The sequence below is a fragment of the Amia ocellicauda genome, unplaced genomic scaffold (assembly GCF_036373705.1).
Source record: "Amia ocellicauda isolate fAmiCal2 unplaced genomic scaffold, fAmiCal2.hap1 HAP1_SCAFFOLD_26, whole genome shotgun sequence".
NCBI classification, from domain to species: domain Eukaryota; kingdom Metazoa; phylum Chordata; class Actinopteri; order Amiiformes; family Amiidae; genus Amia; species Amia ocellicauda.
The window spans coordinates 1,758,730-1,771,080 of NW_027102823.1; the positions used below are offsets into that span (position 1 = coordinate 1,758,730).

The window sequence follows — 12,351 nt, forward strand, 5'->3', positions numbered from 1 at the left end:
CCATCCTTATCGATTACCTTTCTTAGCATGGACTTCAGGGTCCTATTAAATCTCTCAACCAACCCATCTGTTTGTGGGTGGTAGACTGATGTTCTCAACTGCTTAACCTGCAACAATTTACACAGATCGGTCATAACCTTAGACATAAAGGGTGTGCCCTGATCTGTTAATATCTCCCTCGGTATCCCCACCCTACTACACATCAACATTAGCTCTTTTGCAATACCTTTTGAAGCCATGGTCCGCAGTGGAATGGCTTCTGGGTACCTGGTGGCATAATCCAAAATAACCAGTATATACTGATGCCCTCTGGCTGATTTCGGGAGAGGTCCCACCACATCCATAGCTATCCTAGCAAAGGGGGTCTCTATGATGGGCAAAGGGACCAGTGGGCTTCTGAAGGCTGGTTTAGGAGCATGTAGTTGACATTCAGGACATGAGCTACAATGTTCTGTCACGTCTGCATGTACGCCTGGCCAGTAAAACCTCAGGAGTCTATCCTTGGTTTTGTCCATCCCCAGATGTCCCCCCAGGATATGCCCATGTGCCAGATTGAGAACTGTTCGTCTGAATGGGGTGGGAACTAGCAATTGCTCCACAATGTCCACCCCTATCTTATTTACACGGTACAATAGGTCATTTTTTACCATAAAATAAGGATAAGCTGTTGGCGGGTCTGCAGTAGTCATAGGGGTCCCATTTACTACCTTCACATTTTCTTTAGCATAGTGTAGAGTGAGATCTCGCACCTGTGCGCTGCCAAAATCAGTGGGGAGTCCCTCTAACACTGACACTTCTACATTGTCAGCTTCAGGGGTCTCTATGAATGGATTCTCACCCACCCTGCTAGTGCTGGGTTCCTCACCCTCCATAGGGTCATCTACGTCACTACATTCCACCCCTATGTTTTCAGTTTAATTTTCCCCAACCAAAACCTTCACTGTCGACTCAACTGGAACCAGGTCTACTTTTAGCTCTAGTTGTGGGATCGAGGCAACTTCTGGCTTACAGTTTTCAGTGTGCATTTCCAATTTACTATGTTTTCTATCTAGTTTTCCAAAATTAGGAAAATATCGTCCCAGTATCACATCATATGGCATGTTGGGTACCACACCGACTTCGTAATCTAGTTTCCCGGCCTCTGTCTGTATGTTTACAAGGGCTGTGGGATAGGGGCGTGTGTCACCATGTGTGCATGTGATACTGAGCTCCTGATGTCTATCCAGCTTGTTGGTCGCTACTAATTTTTCTGTGACCAGTGTAACCATACTGCCAGAGTCGAGTAGAGCAGCCACTTCTTTCTCATCGACTATCACTGTACACATGTGTTTTGGATTAGGTACTCCGCCTATGAAAACATCCGTCCCAACAGGGCAGGCATAAAATACCGGTTTCTCTTTCCCCATATCACACACATTACATTGCATTGGTTCCTCTCTACCTGGGCAGTGGGCCGCAATATGTCCTACTTTGTCACAATTGTAGCAGACAATTGGTTGTGATGGTGACCCCCTATAACCCTTAGTCTCGGCTTTAGGCCCCACCTTTGCCCCCCCCAGTCTTGCTCTTTTCTTCCAACCCAGCGCGTCATGTTTCCCAGAGAACTTTGGAACCATCTTACCCGGTCCGCTGGTTCGTCATGGCCTGGGGAACGAGTTTTTAACCTCCGGTACATGCTCTGCTGCTCCGGCTGTATAGAACCGCTCTACAATGGCCACCAAGGTGTCAGCGGACAGCACCTCATTCTGGCCAACCCAGCGTCGAACGTCCTTGGGCAAACAGCGTTGGTAGTTGTCAAGGACTATGGCCTCCACCACCTCGGCTGATGAATGGACCTCTGGCTGTAGCCATTTCCTGGCCAGATGGATCAGATCAAACATCTGCGTTCAGATTGGTTGTCCTGGTTGGTAGGCCCACTGCTGAAACCGATGTGCCCTCACTGCGGTGGTCACGCCCAATCGGGTCATTATCTCCGCTTTCAATTTATCATAGTCCTGGGCGTCCTTCAGCTCCAGATCAAAGTACGCTTTCTGTGCATCCCCTGCCAGATAAGGTGCCACAAGCCCTGCCCAGGAATCTTTTGGCCATCCCTCTCTCCGCTGTCCTCTCAAAGGTCATAAGGAAGGCCTCAACATCGTCCTGTTTTGTCATTTTCTGCAGAAAGTGATTGGTGCGGGGAGTGGAATGGGTTGCAGCCCCCTGTGGCCCAATCCTGGTTGCAAGTGCTTCATCACTCTCTTTCAGCTCTTTAGTCACCTTTTCCTGCTCTTCTCTAAACATTTTATTTGTATCATGCTGGACCTGCAGTGCTTCCTGATGCATCCGCATAGCATCCTGGTGAGCCACCTGCTGCACCCTGGTCGCTTCCTGTTGGGCTATTACAGCCTGTAGTTTTTTTTTTTTGGATAAAAAAATTCACTCAGCCAGTCTGGGTTTCATGAGGTGCTGCCCGCATTCTACACCAAATGTGACAAAACGCCTTGGCTGTACACATGTGCGGGTCTTCTCTGTGATCTTCTTAGGAGTAAAAACCAGTCATGACCCAGGGAGGAGGTTGCAAATACAGGGCTGTGCCTGTATGTTTACTTCAAACAAAACAAATCTGAAAACAAAACCTAACTCACACTGGAGTTGTAACTAATCTTACATAATCATTCTATTTTAAACAAAGTCTGGAATAAATAAGTCTTGGCTTTCTCCTTATGAGCTACCTCTGTTTTCCAGATAACTCACCCTATTGTCTCTCACTTCTCTCTCTCTCAGGCCCGCCTTATATACCTGGTGAATAATTGAGGAAGTAACACCAAGTGACCACATTAGGTGCTAGAATGGCTGCCTGAGGGTTTCTGGGGAGTGTAGTTGCCTAGGGTCGGTATTCTACCCTAGAGTACACACCTTGCAGCAGACCTGGCCTGACATATCTGCCATGTATGACCCTGCCCCTTGGTTTGTCACAATACATACATACATACATATACACGGAAAATAAATAATAGAATTATGAATCACAATAAGATGTAATGAAGTACAGAAAAAGAAAATGTAATAAAATGTGATCTTTAATACATACAAATAAAGAAAATAGGTATACCATTTCCAGATTCCTTTTTTGAAATACAATGACATGCATTACAAACGAGTATTTACATTATATTTACAGCCGGTGCTCGTGTGTCACTGTGTCCCTCAGGCTGTGGTTGGCGCTGACATATTGGGCAGAATGTGTCCCTTATTTTGGGCTAAAGCTTTCTGTGGAGGGGAACGTGGATCAGTTTGTACCATTTTTGGGAGGATCTGCCTTGTTGGGGCGGAGCTGTGATCCAGGTGAACAGCAGATCGGGCATAGGTGGGCATGTGGGCAGAGGAGTAGGAAGGCCGGTCAAGCAAATAAGCTTGCTAAGGTACACAGCAGCAGCAAGCAGCCCCCCCATCCAGCCAGCCAGCCAGTCTGGCTGGCAGTGACTGAGTGGTTGACAGACGGCAAGCAACGGAATGTTCATGCTCTGTGATGTCATAGCAGTCAGCTGAGAGAGGCTTGTGATGTCATCGCTGAGCTGGCTGGCTGGCTGTGTGTGTGTCTGTGTGTGTGTGTGTGTGTGTGTGTGTGTGTGTGTCTGTTTGTGTTTGTCAGTCTGTCTGTCTCTCTCTCTCTCTCTCTCTCTCTCTCTCCCTCTCAATTCAATTCATTGTCAAAGCAATTGGACATACATACATACATACATACATGCTAGAAAATCATTACTATGTTATCTTAAAGGCTAACTAAGCAGAACATATTTCATTATAGAACAGAGTTCATAGATCTACACATGGTTTTAAGGAACAGGCACGTAGGTCATACCGTTTGACATTGTCTCCAAGGTTCTCATCGTAAATAACAAACAGAAATCAAACTACCTTATGGCCTCCTGACCTTCTAGCTTGACCTTATCTTTCTTAAGTATACAAGAGAGAAAAACAGGTTTGAGAAAATCATTTCTAACTTTCCTTCCATACAATAATACATACATACATACATACGGAAAATAAATAATAGAATTATGAATCTCAATATAATGTAATGAAGTACAGAAAAAGAAAATGTAATAAAATGTGATCTTTAATACATTCAAATAAAGAAAATAGGTTTACTATTTCCAGATTCCTTTTTGAAATACAATGACATGCATTACAAACGAGGCTTAGGTGGGCATTTGGGCATAGGAGTAGGAAGGCCGGTCAGGCAAATTAGCTTGCTAAGATACGCAGCAGCAGCAAGCAGCCCCCCCATCCAGCCAGCCAGCCAGTCTGGCTGGCAGTGACTGAGTGGTTGACAGACGGCAAGCAATGGAATGTACGTGCTCTGTGATGTCATAGCAGTCAGCTGAGAGAGGCTCGTGATGTCATGGCTGAGCTGGCTGGCTGTCTGGCTGGCTGGCTCTGTGTGTGTGTGTGTGTGTGTGTGTGTGTGTGTGTGTGTGTGTGTGTGTGTGTGTGTGTGCGTGTGTCTGTCTGTCTGTCAATTCATTTCAATTCAATTCAAAGGTGCTTTATTGGCATGATCTATCACAATATTGCCAAAGCAGATACAAATGTTCTATCAATCAAGACAAAACATTGCAATACAAGATTCAGTGGAACAAATATAGTACACATTGAAATAAAATTAAGTAGGATATAAACCATATTTGTTGTTTGTATCAAAATTTGTGTCATGACATCAGAAAAATCACTGTTTTTATTTTGTTTTGCAAATGGAGTGCCACAGGCTGGTGTCTACACACTGTCTCGCAGGCTGTGGCAGGTGGATACATATTGCGCTGCTAAGAAGGCAGTGCGCTCCTCCTCTCCCAGCAGGACGGGGAGTTTGCAGCAATCGGGGATCATGCTGAACTCAGGGATATGCATTTTTAATATTTTAAAGTATGTCTCCCTGATTTTTGTGTATTTAGGGCAGGACAGCAGGAAATGCGCCTGTGTTTCGACCTCCCCTAGGTCACACTGGCTGCACAGCCGCTCTTCTCTGGCAACCCAGAATTTTCTGTAGCGGCCTTTTTCAATGGCGAGGCTGTGGTCACTGAGCCTGTATTTAGTTAGATTTTGTCTCTCTTTTATATTTTGGATTTTTAAGTATTCAGCCAATGTAATGTTTCTATTCAGGGCCCGGTAGCATTCCAATTTGTTTTGTAATTCTAATTCGTGTCTCTAATCTTTTGTGTATTTGCTTTTCAGGTACATGTCAATTTTCCCAATTGTTGTTGTTTTGGTCATTGTGTGTTCGGGCTCTGTGAGCCTCAGAGCCGTGGGGGCGTTTCTGTGTACGTGTAAGATGTTTTTATTAAATTCTAGGTGGAATATTTCCATGGGGCTTTTGTCCCAATTGTTGTTATTGAGGTTCATGAGGGGACCCCACACTTCGCTCCCATATAGCAGGATTGGTTGGATGATGGAGTTTAATATTTTAATCCAAATAGTTATTGGTATTGTTGTTTTCCCAAATTGTGTCTTTATGGCATAAAATGCCCGGCGTGCCTTGTCTTTTAATGCGTTTATAGCCAGGCTGAAGCTCCCTGACGCACTGATGGTCAGGCCAAGGTAGTTGTATCTGGTGCAGTGCTCTAATCCAGTGCTGCCCAGAGTGAAGCGGTACCTGTTTCCCTGAGATGGGGCTTTTTTCTGGAAAACCATAACTCTGGTCTTGTCCAGATTGACTGCCAGGGCCCATTTCTGACAGTACTGCTCTAGCAGCGCCAGGTTCTGCTGAAGCCCCTGCTCTGTGGGCGACAGCAGCACCAGGTCGTCTGCATAGAGCAGGAACTTGATCTCTGTGTCATGGAGAGTTAGGCTGCGGGCGTCAGACTGCTCCAACACTGTGGCCAACTCGATGATGTAGATGTTGAACAGTGTTGGACTCAGACTGCAGCCCTGTCTCACTCCCCGCCCCTGAGTGAAGAACTCTGTTCTTGAGTTGCCAATTTGAACTCCGCATTTGTTTTCAGAATACATTGATTTAATGATGTCATAAACTTTACCCCCTACACCACTCTGTAGAAGTTTATAAAATAATCCCTTGTGCCAGATTGAGTCAAATGCCTTTCTAAAGTCTACAAAACAGGCAAATATTTTTCCTTTATTGTTTTGGGTATATTTATTTATGAGGGTGTGTAGAGTGTAAATATGATCGGTTGTGCGGTGTTTTGGTAGGAAGCCAATCTGACTCTTATTCAGGACACTGTGCTTGGTAAGGAAGGCCAGTATCTGGGCGTTGATGATACTGCAGAACACCTTCCCCAGGTTACTGCTCACACAGCTGCCCCAGTAGTTATTGGGGTCTAATTTGTCTCCACTTTTAAAAATCGGGGTGATCAATCCTTGATTCCCGACCTCAGGGAAACACCCGGCTCTCAGCACCAGGTTAAAGAGTTTGAGCAGAGCCTCCTGCAGCTGCGGGCTGCTGTGCTTCAGCATCTCAGGGCTGATGCTGTCGGGGCCGCTGGCTTTCCTGGGTTTGAGGATTTTGAGTTGATGTTTTAGTTCCTATATTGTAAATGGGTTATCTAAGGGATTTTGGTTATTCTTAATGATTTCTTCCAATTTATTTAGGTTTTTTAATATTTTAACCTGTTCTGGCTTTGGATTGTTTTCAACATTTTGGTAAAGTTTTTCAAAGTGTGTTTTCCAGATTTCTCCATTTTGAATTGGTATTTCATTTTTTGTTTTTGGGGTATTTATTCTGCCCATATAGTGGTCTTTTTTCTTACTGAGGAGTTGCTTGTAGTGCCGCAGGGCCTGGCAGTAGCTGAGGCGAGCCTCCTGGTTGTCGGGCTCTCTGTGTTTAGTGTTGGAGAGATGTCTCAGGTGTTTCCTAGAAGTTTCACACTCCTGGTCACACCACTGTTCTTTTTTTCTTTTAGACGATTTCATATTTTGGTTTTTAATTGTTTTAATGTTTGATTTTAAAGCCAGTCTCTCAAATATTTCATTCAGTGTTTTGGTGGCTGAGTTTATTCCGTTTTGGTTTATTTGATAGTGTGAGGATTGATATCTGTCTAACATGTTTTCAATCTCATCACTATTCAGGGCTCTTGTGTAGTTCTCTGTGCTGGGCTCTGACCATCTCTAACTGGGTGGCAGGGAGACCAGTTTTGTGGGAAGTTTGGCTCTGACTTGTGGCTGCGCTGATCTTTTTAGGTAAAGTGTTATTTGGCTGTGGTCTGATAGTGGAGATTGTTGTCTGACTATAAACGCATTGTTGGCTTGTGGGTCCAGGTCAGTTATGGCGTAGTCCACCACACTGCTGCCCAGAGCCGAGCAGTATGTGAATCTCCCCAGAGAGTACCCCCTGGTCCTGCCATTGATGATATATAGACCCAGGCTTTTACATAGGCGCACTACCTGCTTCCTGCTCTTGTTTACCACGCTGTCGTGGCTGTGTCAGTGTGGAGGTGTGTGTGTCAGCGGGGAGTCTCCGAACAGGTGTGTGTTCCCCTCTGTATTGATGTAGTCCATCTCTCTGCCAGTCCTGGCATTGAGATCGCCACACAGCAGTACAGAGCCCAGGGTCTGGAAGTGGCAGATTTCGTTTTGAAGCTCATGAAAGCCTTCCTCATTATAGTAGGGGGAGTCTGCGGGTGGCATATAAATTGCACATAGGTATATATCTGTGTTATTTTGTAGGGTGTCTTTTCTGATTTTCATCCACAGGTGTGTGTCTCCTCTCTGTACTGGGCATAGGGCTGCTCGGAGCTCCTCCCTGTACCACACGATAATCCCCCACGAGGCCCTGCCACACCTGACTTTGGGTTTTATATAGGAGGGCACAATCAGCTCCCTATATCCATTGTATCCATCCAGTGTATAGACATATCTGCACAGCACCAAGTCTCTACAAGAATGAAAACATCTGAACTATTTACAGTGTTGATCAGTTCAGGGCCTGTGCTCTTCATTCCAAAAGTTGAGGAGCGTAAACCCTGCATATTCCAACTGCTTATTTTAAAGGACATGTTAATATATTTTATTATACTTGTCTCTTCTACATAAGAAAGTTTAATTTGTGGTCTACAACTGATATTATATTACTATTAATAATTATATATGGATATACATAATAATCACTCAAAGATTTTATGTTTGCATCAAAATATCAGAATAATTAAATCACATTTTTTCTTACTCTCCATCTCCACAACCATATATATGTGTGTTGAGGCTCAGTTAACTCAGCAGTGTGGAACAGATGACACTGAGGAGTTGCCTTATCTGGGCCAGCTGGGCAGCATCGGGCCTCCAGGCTCTGGAAGCCGCTGCTGCGTGGCTGTGTGGCTGTGCTGGTCCCCGGCTGTCCGCTCTGCTGTGCTGGACGGGCCCTCTGGGGATGGGGGGGTGGGGAATGGGGCCGCGGGGTCTCAGGGGCTGGGGCTGGGGTGGAGCCGGTGGCTGGGGATGTGGCCGGGGGCTGGGGGGTTTGCTCCTGGTCTCGAGGTGGGGGTGTGTGGGGTTTCGGCCCAGGGTTGTGTCCTTGAGGACCTTTGAGATGATCCTCACACCCGTCTTGTTGAGGTGGACGTGGTCATACAGGTGATGTGGCTGGATGTCTCAGTGGTGTGCCAGGTGGACGTTGGGGAGGAGGGCACATCTTCGGGACACTTCTGCGTTGATGGCCTGGATGATGTGCAGGGGCACGTCTGTGCGGGGCAGCAGTGTGGAGATGGAAATTTTGGCAGTTGGGAATTCCTCTGTGGCTTTCGTTGCTACCTGTCTCAGGGCTGAGGCCACATCACCCCTGCGGGCACTCAGGTCGTTAGTGCCGGTGTGGATGAGGATGTGTTTGACTTGGCAAAGCCTCCTCTTGGAGAGCAGCTCCAGGGCTCTCTGTGCTGTGGAGCACCAAAGCTTTTTCACTTTTCGCCCAGGGAAGAGGCGCCTCTCAACCAGGAACTTCCCATTGGATTCGCTCAGAATGACCACCTCTGCATTGACCTGCCACTCCGGGTTTGCGTCGGGAGTGGTGGGGGCAGCGGGTGTGTTTTGGGGGAGTGGCGTTTCAGGGGGTTGTGTATTAGTGGCAGGTCTGGTGATAGTGGGTGTGTCAGGAGTGGTGGGGAGTGTGGGTGGATCAGTGGGTGCGTCAGGGGTTGGAGGTGTTGTGGGGTCAGTGCAGTGCAGTCTCTGTGCTCCAGTGATGTGTAGCTCCTCTCTTAGCTCCTCCAGCTGGCTCTGCAGGCTCCTCAGCTAGCTGTGCTGGGGTGTCCAGGTCAGCTCCTCCCTCGCTCTGCGCAGCTCCGTCCTCAGGGTTTGGCTCTGCTCCTCCAGGTCTCTCACTGCTGCTCTCAGCTCATGGATCTCAGCCTTGTGCTGCATCTTTAGTCTGTGCATCTCATCCCGGAGCTGATCACACAAGGAGGTCTGGGCCAGGGTGCTCAAGGTCTGCTCCCTGAACTCCGCAAACTCCAGCTCCAGCACTGATAGGCATTCCTTTAGTGTTTTAATGTTGCTGGAGAGTTTTGGGGAGACAGGGGGGCAGTCTGTGGGAGATGGGGCACTGTCTGGCTCCGTGTGGCTGGGGGCAGACTGCAGGGTGGCCGGCTCTGGCTCTTGTTTCTCTACCTCAGTCTGCTGCTTTGAGGTGTGGAAGCCGAGAGCTAATTGGTCCAGGCTGCTCTCGCTGCCCTGCACCATGATGGTCCCGTTGTGGTATACATTAAAAGTGAGCATCACACTGTCTGTGTCTTTCTCTACCAGCACTGAGATCTGCCTGCCTCTGCTAATGCCCCTCTTGTTGTTATTGGGGGGTATGTCTGGCACAGGGTTTTGTGAAAGGCGGTGTAGAACAGTAGATTGTTCTTGACCCTGTTTTCTCCTTTACCGGTGTAGTCTAGGATGAGGGTCTCAGGAGATGCTCTCATCACAGCTTGTTTGTAGTCCTTCTTAGCCTGTGCAGAGCGAATGTCTTCAGGGTATCGGATTTCAAAAGGCAGCTCTGCAGTCAGACTGCTGTTCGATAGATTTCTATCAGTCTCAGTGGCAGTTGGGCTCTCTCCTACTGTCACTCTATTCAAATCGGAGCTCTGCATTTTCATTGGCTGAGTCAACTACTGAGAATGCTTATTTATTTTATTAATACATATTTTTTTGTTTAATTATTTGTCTCTTACCTCCAATTCTTGTCTTCAGCTTTTCTTTTCTGACTTTTCTTCCTGAACTGTCTCTCTGCTTTCTTCTTTTTGTGTTTCTCTTAAAATTATTATTTTTTGAATACTTTTTCTTCTGAATTTCTATTCCATGTCTTCTGTGTATGTTTATAGTGCTATATATTCATTTGTAAATCACAAATTAAATCCGCTTATGTATAAAAACAAATGTTTTTTAGGAGCTCATATTCCTCTCTCTCTCTCTCTCTCTCTCTCTCTCTCTCTCTCTCTCTCTCTCTCTCTCTCTCTCTCTCAATTCATTTCATTTGTATTGTCAAAGCAATTGGACATACATACACATACATACATATACACTCACCTAAAGGATTATTAGGAACACCTGTTCAATTTCTCATTAATGCAATTATCTAATCAACCAATCACATGGCAGTTGCTTCAATGCATTTAGGGGTGTGGTCCTGGTCAAGACAATCTCCTGAACTCCAAACTGAATGTCTGAATGGGAATGAAAGGTGATTTAAGCAATTTTGAGCGTGGCATGGTTGTTGGTGCCAGACGGGCCGGTCTGAGTATTTCACAATCTGCTCAGTTACTGGGATTTTCACGCACAACCATTTCTAGGGTTTACAAAGAATGGTGTGAAAAGGGAAAAACATCCAGTATGCGGCAGTCCTGTGGGCGAAAATGCCTTGTTGATGCAAGAGGTCAGAGGAGAATGGGCCGACTGATTCAAGCTGATAGAAGAGCAACTTTGACTGAAATAACCACTAGTTACAAACGAGGTATGCAGCAAAGCATTTGTGAAGCCACAACACGTACAACCTTGAGGCGGATGGGCTACAACAGCAGAAGACCCCACCGGGTACCACTCATCTCCACTACAAATAGGAAAAAGAGGTGAGACATTCAGATGGTAGAGTCAGAATTTGGCGTAAACAGAATGAGAACATGGATCCATCATGTCTTGTTACCACTGTGCAGGCTGGTGGTGGTGGTGTAATGGTGTGGGGGATGTCTTCTTGGCACACTTTAGGCCCCTTAGTACCAATTGGGCATTGTTTAAATGCTACGGCCTACCTGAGCATTGTTTCTGACCATGTCCATCCCTTTTTGACCACCATGTACCCATCCTCTGATGGCTACTTCCAGCAGGATAATGCACCATGTCACAAAGGTCGAATCATTTCAAATTGGTTTCTTGAACATGACAATGAGTTCACTGTACTAAACTGGCCCCCACAGTCACCAGATCTCAACCCAATGGAGCATCTTTGGGATGTGGTGGAACGGGAGCTTCGTGCCCTGGATGTGCATCCCACAAATCTCCATCAACTGCAAGATGCTATCCTATCAATATGGGCCAACATTTCTAAAGAATGCTTTCAGCACCTTGTTGAAGCAATGCCACGTAGAATTAAAGCAGTTCTGAAGGCGAAAGGGGGTCAAACACAGTATTAGTATGGTGTTCCTAATAATCCTTTAGGTGAGTTCATCGTAGCTCTTAATACTCTCTTTCTGTCTGGAGGAGATATAATTGAAGTATTGTACACGTACCCGGCTACTTTCAACACCCATTGCTGCACTGATATTTTTCCCTCCATTTTTCTTTATCCATTTTTTTTTTGCTGGAAGTTCCGTCAATACCCGTCAGCCTTTAAGAGACATCATGCAGCCAGGCCTCTTGGCTTGCGGCCACACCGTCCTGAACGCGCCCAATCTCATCAGATCTCGGAAGCTAAACGGGGCAGGTCCTGGTCAGTACTTGGATGGGTGACCTCCTGGAAATACCAGGTGCTGCTAGCTTTTTCGTCTCCTGGGTAACTTTATCGTAGCTCTTAATACTCTCTTTCAGTCTGCAGGAGATATAATTGAAGAATTGTACACGTACCCGGCTACTGTCAACACCCTTTGCTGCACTGATATTTTTCCATCCATTTTTCTTTTTTCTTTTTTTGTTTTTTTTTTTTGCTGGAAGTTCCGTCAATACCCGCCAACCTTTAAGAGACATCATGCAGCCAGGCCTTTCGGCTTGTGGCCACACCGTCCTGAACGCACCCGATCTCGTCAGATCTCGGAAGCTAAACGGGGCAGGGCCTGGTCAGTACTTGGATGGGAGACCTCCTAGAAATACCAGGTGCTGCAAGCTTTTTACGTCTCCTGGGTAACTTCATCGTAGCTCTTAATACTCTCTTTCTGTCTCCAGGAGATATAATTGAAG

General features: G+C 46.2%; 1 non-coding gene and 1 pseudogene across 1 annotated transcript; both read left to right on the forward strand.

Moving 5' to 3' along the window:
- Window positions 1-11,817: 11,817 nt before the first annotated feature.
- Window positions 11,818-11,936, forward strand: LOC136727077 (uncharacterized; annotated as a pseudogene).
- Window positions 11,937-12,160: 224 nt separating this feature from the next.
- LOC136726475 (5S ribosomal RNA) lies at window positions 12,161-12,279 on the forward strand. Its single transcript, XR_010808205.1, has one exon. It is a non-coding gene; the product is annotated as a 5S ribosomal RNA (ribosomal RNA).
- The last annotated feature ends 72 nt before the right edge of the window (window positions 12,280-12,351 follow it).